The sequence below is a fragment of the Centruroides sculpturatus genome, unplaced genomic scaffold (genome assembly GCF_000671375.1).
Source record: "Centruroides sculpturatus isolate CEXI.00-Female unplaced genomic scaffold, Cexi_2.0 scaffold1506, whole genome shotgun sequence".
Lineage (NCBI taxonomy): Eukaryota > Metazoa > Arthropoda > Arachnida > Scorpiones > Buthidae > Centruroides > Centruroides sculpturatus.
The window spans coordinates 160,232-169,822 of NW_019389325.1; the positions used below are offsets into that span (position 1 = coordinate 160,232).

Sequence of the window (9,591 nt, forward strand, 5' to 3'; positions counted from 1 at the left end):
GTAAAAATTCTCTAATTAGTCTGGAAACGGGGGACCTAATTCTTGCATTCTGTGAAAACGTGTAAGATTGGCTATAATGTAATTATCTTAATCTTCACTATCGTTACTTTTTGCCCAGCGAAGCGGGTCCTTGCAGCTAGATTCTAGATTATTTAGAAAAACAGTCTTTTACATATAAAAAAACTATATTACATACAAAATAAAAACCCAACGAAGCGGGTCCTTGCAGCTAGTATATATATATATATTATATATTACTGTATTTTATGGATTTAAATCGCTTTATATTTGAAAGAATATTGAGCGATTTAAATCAAAATTTAAAATGCAATATAAAATTAATTCCATTTAAAATGCAATACTCGAAAGAATTTTGCATTTTAAATGTGTTCTTAACTAGACCGATAGAATGCTGAATTCTATCGGGCTAGACACAGCCACAATACTAAACAAATTATGCAACCAATTTGGAACTAGAGCGTGTTAGGTGCCATCTCTTAATAACTTTAATTAATTTAGACCTTAAGAAAGAAGAAAATTGACCTGGAGCGGCACTCGAACCTACAATTCCTACTTACCATGCAGATGCGTTGCCAGTTACACTACCCGGCCCTCCGGTCAGATCTCCTCTATCAGTATATATAAGCTTACGTTATAACCATCGACGGTTATTACAATTCTAGTTTTTCTCTTTCAGTAGCTTTAAATTATTTAAATTAAAAATTATAATTACTAAAGTTACTTAGAAATGGAACGCTTTCCTTTAGTACCAAACTGGTTGCATAATTTATTTAGTAGTATGGCCGAGTCTAGCCCGATAGAATTCGTTATTGGCTTGTGTCAAGCTTTAAAGTATATCGGGTTTAATGGCGTTATGTGTTCTTAACTGTACTATACAAAAAAAACTATTATCAATAATACATTATAATAATATACTATAGAATTGTGGGCTATGCAGCGGGTCACTGGTAAATTCCCAAATGACCACTTACTGTGCAACAGATTGATAAAACCCAATCTCGGAGTCTGCTGGATGGTAAAAGGACAAATCGAGGTGGGAGTGCGTCGGTATGTCGGCAGTTGTCCTTAAATGATAGGAAACAGGTTCAACATTTAATAACAAACATTTATTGAATGGCTAAGCTAGGATACAAAAGGCGATAACAATATATAGGTTAGAAGCGATTAGATACAACTAAGAGTAACTGCAGATAACATAAGTTCAGTATACCCAAAAGGGACGCACTAATAGCTCTAACAGCTAATCTGAAAGAGAGAGTTCACAAAGCGCTAGAACAGTACAAATACCTCCATGCCGATATAACTATCACGCGTTCGATGAATATGTTCCTTAATGGCAATGGAAGTTCTGTCGTATGTCCGGTCGATCTGGTGTATGGAAACAAAACACACAGTTACAAGTATAACTTTCGAGAGATCGCCCCGAGCTTCCAGAGATTCGAGCTTTTATATCATTCGCGTGGGAAAACTGACACTTGATTGACTTTTGTTGACGATAATGGTGCATTCTTCACACCAAACTGTCAGCTTTCCCATCTAATTGTTATTACAATCGGTGACATCCGATCTAGTTCAAATTCTTCGGGTTTTTTCCAAAAATCTTTACACTTGATATAAAATTTGTATTTTTTTAAAAGCCCCGTAAAAATCCGCGAGCTCACAGAATAAACATAATAATAATAAAGAATTAATAAAACAGATTTATACTTTAAGTTTTAAATTCACAGATAAAACATATATTTATCTTTTACAGTTGTACGATAACTTCATAAGTATAGAAAAGATCTCATCTGCAAACCTTCCATTGACATTTAAATTTAAGGTATGTAAAGAAGTTAATCATTATTGAAAAGTGAGAAATCATAAACGATTTTTCATTCACTTTTTTCAACGCGAAATCGTTAAATTTCTGAGAGATTTTTAAACATTTTTAAACATCGTCGCTTGATAATTTAAAAAAAAAATTTATCGATCATCGTCAAGTAGATTTTAAGTCTTGTAGGCCGAGTAACGATGTCAGGTATTATTTAAACAAACAAGTTACTTTCAAAATATTTAAAACTGTAAATTATATATATATATCAATTTCAAACTTATTTATTTTTTATTTTAAACAACATATTTTAAATATTCTTATACAATAACACAGGCAAAATTTCTCTTTTGAACGATTTTGGCTTTCGTTTAGAATCTTCTATAGTGATAAAGATAATTATAGTAGAGCATCGATTATCCGACCCCCGATCAACCGTCACATCGGTTAACCAACCGCGTTCTAGTCGGCAAATTCAAATGTCCGCTGGTGATGCGACGCTATAATATTCGGCTATGTCTTGGCTAATTTAATATTATTTTCGTTAAATTTTTGGTGTTTTAGCTGGCAACACTGGCTCGACCATGAAAGGGATGTCAGTATTTAAACGAAGCTTAATTTTCTAATTATAAGTGGTTATTTGTTTTGTAAGCAATAAAATAATTTAAAAATAATTTTTAATGACACAATAGCGAAGATTATTATTTTTAAAAAATTTGTTAGTCTTAACATCGATAAAAATTCAACGCGAAGTACGTTAATAGCGATATACTAATATCCTAATTACATAAGATATAATAATATACTATACTAATAATGTATTTTTTCATACTTTTCTGTTATCCGTCGTTTTTTTCAGTTATCCGACCAACCCCAGTTTCCAACTGAGTCGGATAATCGATGCTCTACTGTACTGTTATATGTCAAGTTTTAACTTTAATTAACTAATACTAAAAAACCACTTAAAATTTATGTCAGGCTGCACAATTTATAGACAAATGATTGCCAACATTAATGTTATCATGTCCATGGCTACGGTATAAGACTTCTAGAAGGGCAAGGAAAAAGTAAAAAGCACTCAATAATTGGAGACACGAAAGAGAAGAGAAGGGAAAGTATATTTCGTAACGAAAAAATATACTATAGAACTTCAACAAGAACACCGCCAACTCATATTCGGGCACAGAATTTTACGTAAAATAATAAAGCAGTCTTAGAGACTTTTATTTGTTCATTTAAAGCAAATTATTAAATTTCTTATTTAATGTATAATTTCTGACTTACTTTATGGGACGATACAGAAATACAATACTAAAAGGAGTGAAATTCCAATACATTTTGGGAAAAGACTTATAAAAAATAACAAATCGTTAATTAAGGAAGGATTTTATTGTATACAACTAACATTTGATAAATTCGTTTGAATTTCAAATTATTAATTAATATTTACTAACTCTATGAATTATTTTTCTTAAAGATAAACGACTACATGAAGAGATTTGGGAAAATTCCACTCGGAATATCCATACGTGGATTCTTCTATGTAAAACGAGATTTCTTGATAAGGGTATGTTCTGACCTATGCTTTAAGTATATATAAATACATATCATTGGATAATAGAAGTATCGTTATTTACAGGTAATAAGTGCAATCTATTCGGCGTTGTCTTCTTGCATTGAAGTCGGCGGAGTGTTACATAAAGACAGAACATGCACGGAAAAGCACACAAATAATACATATCACACTTAAGGACCCATCAGTGGCAAAGCAATTGCGTTCTCTTCAGGGAACGGAACCGCTTTGCGAGTCCGGTCGTGGATTCGTCCTCACCCGGACGAACTGGCCGCGTGGAGTTTTCCGGGTTTTCTCCACGTTTGTAATTCCTGAATAGGGGCCAGTTACGCTTAGAAGACCTCCCGGAAGGCATTGTTTCTCGCATAACGACAATCATATACGTATACAACTGCTATTACACGACAATTACATCACATTTTACTACGGGGCGATATAGCGTAAACGCTCATGCACAACTACTCGTAGCTGATACAAGACAACACAAGATCACAATTAAGTATTAATTTATAAATTATTTATCAAATGGTGTAAAACGTAGTTTAACAGCTTTCACAATGTTTTTGATGTTCTGCACTAAATAAATGTAGAAATTAATGCAACGATTGTAGAAATAATTTTGCTTCAATAAAGCATAAGCGAAATCAAAATTTTAGCAGTCTGTGGTTGATCCGTTACTTCGTCCAATTTCTCGATCTGAGTATCACAAGACAGCATTTGTATCGGAAACATCTAACGTCGAAACGCCCAGATCAGTGTAAAACTGATGATATGTGGGCAGAATAAAGGGAAGAAAAGGCTTAAGATTCTCAACCTGTTTGTGTTAAGACCGGTTTGTGTTTTATATTTTGCCTACAAATATACAAATCTCTAGCAATTTTAAGTCTTAATTTCTTTTTTGCCTATACAGTATTTAACAATATTCATTTTTCGGTAAGAGAATGCTTTACAAACATATTTGTGTTTTTGATTTCAAACCTAAAATATCTTACGTGACTGAAAATTATGATCACCTTATAATAAAGACTTGTGTTTTTTATTATTATTGCCTTACTGTCATTTAGTTTCTTAATATATATTCTTCGTGAACTTGAACATTAATTATTAATAAAACAATTATACCGGTTTTTAAGTTTCTACGCAAAAATTGAGGAAAAATGTTTTAAAGAAAATGGCCTTTTTAAGAACTTTTTCCTCAATTTTTGCAAAAACCAGTAAAATTGTTTTATTAATAATTAATGTTTAAGTTGACAAAAAATATATACTTTTGTCTTTTGTTTAATTTAAATTATATTTAAAACACAAATTGTCTGATTGTTTTATCTTAGGTACAAAGAGTGGCTTGCACTATCTTAAATCTTATAGTGTTATGCCATTGATCTGGGTAGCAGATCTGCTTTAAATATTTTTTTCTTTAATTTCTTTTCATTAATTTTTTACGGCGAAGTTACGAACTGATAACTGATGTGTATAACCATAATTAAGATTCGGTGTTCAATGGCCAAAAATTTTTATTTCACGCACAAATTTGAGCCAGATTGACATAAGATTTTTGTTTTTATTTTGACTTTCACAAGTTTTAATGAAAATGAATATTCTTTTCCAGGTATCCAGGGTATTTATTGTTTTACTTCCTAACATTTTTTGTTATGTAAACGTATATCGTCCATCAGTATTGCAACGATGTATCTTCAAATTGTGCAACCAAGATTTCTTCAGATTAAATGTATTCCAACACTTTGAATTGGATCAGGCAGGAACTATTGTATGTGAAAGCTGATTACTTTTTTACCCTTGTCTTTCTTAGCTGCTTGTAATGTTTTTTGAGATTATTTTACATTTTTTCAGCTCTTCTCTAAATTTATAGGTTGTACTTTTCTGCTCTGCATTCTGCTTCGTTTCGTTTGTTTGCTTCTGTTGCTATATAATATGCATCACATGTCCCGCTGTGTGTCGCTTTTGAAAATTTTAATTTCAATCCCATACTGTGTACAAAATGTTCTTTTCAACCGATCTTATTTCACTACAGTATATTTTTGATTTTATATTATGATTCAAAGAAATCTTTCTATGAATTGAAAGATCGTGATTAACTTAATCGTGATTTTCCATCATTACCTAGAAGCAAAGTGTGTTCTCTGTACCCACTGAAGTGCGATACGTCATTAAATTTAACCCCTCAGGTCAACGATAAAAGCAGGCCTGCGCGCAGTAGAAACCTCGGTAAAATGCACAAATGCAATACAGGATAGCAAATACTTTATTTATTCGATTAATATTACAATGATTTGTGTAGTATTTAAATGAAACGGTTTTTCATATATTTATTAACAGCTGTTTTTACTTAACATATATATGTGATGTAATTACAAGTTGTAAAATTTAAGTACTTTCTGTTTCAGCGCTTATTTTAAACTTTTCTCAACAGATTTTTTTTCCAATAAAATTAAGTCGAAATGTCTGCAAACAAAATGCACTTCTGGTATACTATGCACACTTTTAAGTTATGTAAAGGATATAACGGTGTAAAATAGTGCCGAAAGTGCTTCTGAACTCCGAATGTGTCAAACGTGGGATTGAAAGTTTCGTTCGCGAAATTTTGAACTGAAGAATACAAAACCTTTTTTTTTTTGTTCGTGCCTTCTCCTAAGAAAGGTTGGAAACCAGAAAATACAACTGTTTTCTTTTGTAACTCTAATGAATAATTGCCTGGCAAGGCCCTGGCTACTGGAATAACGTTTGCACTTTATTTTTCGAGTGTTAAAAAACTTCCCACGTTAGTTTTTGATGACTTCAGTGGTTTAGTACTCAGTAGACTTCTGGCGTGTGCATAAATTATTTTTGGAACATATATTTAACACTTAGATTAGATATGTCCAAAAAACACTTAATATATGACTCAAAATAACAATAAAGTATTTTGACATTTTTGAATTTTATATTTGGAATTGCTTTATATCGTTGCAGAGTTCATTGAAATTCGGTTAAACTATGGAAAAATTATCCGACTTCAAATACTTTTTTTTGAACTAGGATAAATCGGATTTATGCTGCTTTATTTTTTCATTATGCGAGTTTATAATATAATTTTAATTTATATATAACGTATACTTATCAATAATTATTTTTTAGTTAATAATTTTATCGAAATATTTAATGAAAAAATAATATCAATAAATAAGTAAAGACTTTATAAGAAACACTTATAAACATGCTGTTGAAAATGTTTAAATCATTCGATGACACTGAGTTTAGTATAAATATATTTACTATCCATACAAAAGAACCAATACAGTAAAACTTGTGTAAATCGGAATCGCGCGATACTAAATAATTTTTTCAGTTTGGCAGATTTCCGTTTTAAACAGGTATTTTGAACACACAAAATCGCTCTGTTTCAAAGAATCTTTTTATATACGCTTAATTTCACTTTTATTCAGGTATCGTTTTTGACAGGTTTATTGTACATGGATTTTCATAGTAAATACATGTTTATTTTATTACAATATTAAATTTTGAATAAAAATGATCTTCTTCATAAAAAACAATTTGTACATAAACTATTATACAGTAGACCCCTATAACACGAATTTATATAATACGGATTTGTATGACATGGTGAAAAATTTATTGTGTTCGTATAAACACGCTAAAAGATACACTTATAATACGGTAAAACGTCATCGCCGATTCATGTAGCTACAGGATTGGTCGAGTCTAGACAAATAGCGGATATTACACAAACCGTTTTGTTTAAACGAGCATTAGACGTACTAAATACATTTATTATTCAACGGCCATAAAAATTGTATTTTTATTAACTACATAGTTTAGCGAATTTTTCGCAGAAAAATAACTAATCAGAAAACACGCGCATACCATTCGATTCGCCGCTCCGCGACGAAAACGAGCTTAAGCAATGGCATCGTCGAACGGTGCACACTCTAAAAGTAATCCTACAATTTTTTGTTTATAGCATAGTTTATATAAATTATTCCCAAAAATTTAAACGCGTTTCGGAAATATTGAGTGAAATTAGTTTAGAATCAATTAATTTTATGGAAGAAAACCTTTCAAACAGCCGTAGTTCCTAAACTGCACACGTGCCGGGCTGTGATTGACTCATGTATTTAAGTGACTCGTAAAACACGGAACTCAAATAAAACGGTTTTAATTGCTTTCTACAGAGGCTGGGTCTAAGTTGGAGAACTACAAATAACCACAGTTATATCTATTTATAGGATATACACACAAATTTGTGTTTGATTGTGCAAAATTAAGGTCAGTAGGCTAATAATAATAAAGGAAGAGAAGGGGCTGCCTGCTTTTGCAAACTTAGCCCACGAAAATAAAGAGATGACGAAAAGGGTGAAGGAAGGGTTCTGAAAAATGAACTATATAGAAAAAGGGGTCAAAGTAACGGTGAAAACAGTTATTAGGACTTCAGAGCGCTGCATCGGAAATTATTAATAGCAAAAATTTTCAAATTTTGGCTAAGAACAAGGTCAGTAGGCTGCAATTTGATAAATTTGCAGACCTATAAATGTGCACTGTCGCATATCTGGCAGTATGTCCTTTCTTAATAATCTCGAAAACAGAGGCAGCTAGGTAAAAGTCGGAAATATTCATTGAAATGATATGGGAGTAGGCCCCATTAACTGTATAGGAACTTCCAGACTACTCCAGAGATCACGTGAATTCAGTCACGTGTAAATTTGTTTTGGATGTTTTTTGGTTTATGCCTGGGCGAATTTCAGGTTACTCTGGTAACTTTTCTACTTTGGTGTCTGATAATTTTTTAAATTCCCACGTTAGAGTTTAGTTATTTTGATGTCAAAATGCTAAATCGAACGCTGTCATGTGCATAGATTTCTTTTTGAGAAATATAATTGATTCTGTGAAAAGTTATATTAAAAAAACCAAGTATCGCCTTTTCTCCTTTAATCCTTTAAATTATTAATAAGAAAAAGTACTTTGACGTTTTCAGAGCTATTTTATGTATTATAAAAGCTAGACAGTTGCTTCATATCTTTGCAGGGTTTGGTAAGTTTCGGTTGAACTTCGATAAAATTATCCGAGTTTACAGATAATGTCCCTCATCGCAACTACATGCTATCACGTTACCTAGCTCTTCCATTGCTTCTGCTGTAACTGCATGCCTGGGATCTGTACCGATTTAAACACGAATTCCGCTTCCTTTTGTTCACATGTATGCAGTTATTCTCGACATTTTCCTTTCATTTCACTGCAAATTTTCAACTTTTATGTAACTAATTTTAAACATTTGTTTTTTTAGCGGTGTGAAGCAACTTATCATTATGTTTCAGACACAGTTCGCTCAGTCCACCCTGTACAAAATATCAAATGCAAATGGTTTTAATGAGCGACTCCGAATTATTCAACACTTTCTCTGCTTAAATGCCAACTCAGCCAGGAAAGTAAAATAAGTAAAAAAAAAATCACTTGTGACAGCTGCTATTTCGTTGTAAATGTGTCTCTTTAATCCGGTCAATTCAGTTCGGTAGACTATCATCTACAGCTTTCAGGTTAGGTACATCTTTTATTGGTTTGTCAAATGCATTTCAGACTTATTTGTATTTTAAGTCCCTCTTCAGCTCAAAACTAAGGTTCAGTTTTTAAAATTATACATTTATACACCGGGGTTTTTTAAAAACTGAATTTCAGTTTTGAACTGAAGAGGGACTTAAAATACAAATAAGTCCGAAATGCATTTGACAAACCAATAAAAGAAGTACCTAACCTGAAAGCTGTATATGATAGTCTACCAAACTGAATTGATCGGATTAAACAGACACATTCACAATAAAATAAGTATTGTTTTACTTATTACTTGATCACAAAGTAAACCAAAAATGTTGGGTAAATTATTTTATATTTAAATTTTTTCTTCACAAATCAACAAGAAGTAAAACTATCTCAAGGGATACTTTTACTTCTTGAATCCCAGTAAAATAATTATGAAAAGTACAGTTTTCTCAATTCGCCATCTTAAAAATGTATATATAATATTAATTTCTATCACATATTATTTGTTATAAAATAAACCGAAGGTCGCAAAACTTTTTCGATCATTGACGCCTACAACTTTTCGAAACCTCACAGCAAAAAGATAGCTTTTACTACATTAATACATTTTTTACAGTTATTGTATATATGTAAATAG

At 31.7% G+C, this 9,591-nt stretch overlaps 1 long non-coding RNA gene across 1 annotated transcript; it reads left to right on the forward strand.

Annotated features, from left to right (window-relative positions):
• The first annotated feature begins 28 nt into the window (after window positions 1–28).
• On the forward strand, window positions 29–4,039 carry LOC111617235. Its single transcript, XR_002755386.1, has 4 exons — window positions 29–61; window positions 1,775–1,843; window positions 3,312–3,401; window positions 3,474–4,039. It is a non-coding gene; the product is annotated as an uncharacterized LOC111617235 (long non-coding RNA).
• The last annotated feature ends 5,552 nt before the right edge of the window (window positions 4,040–9,591 follow it).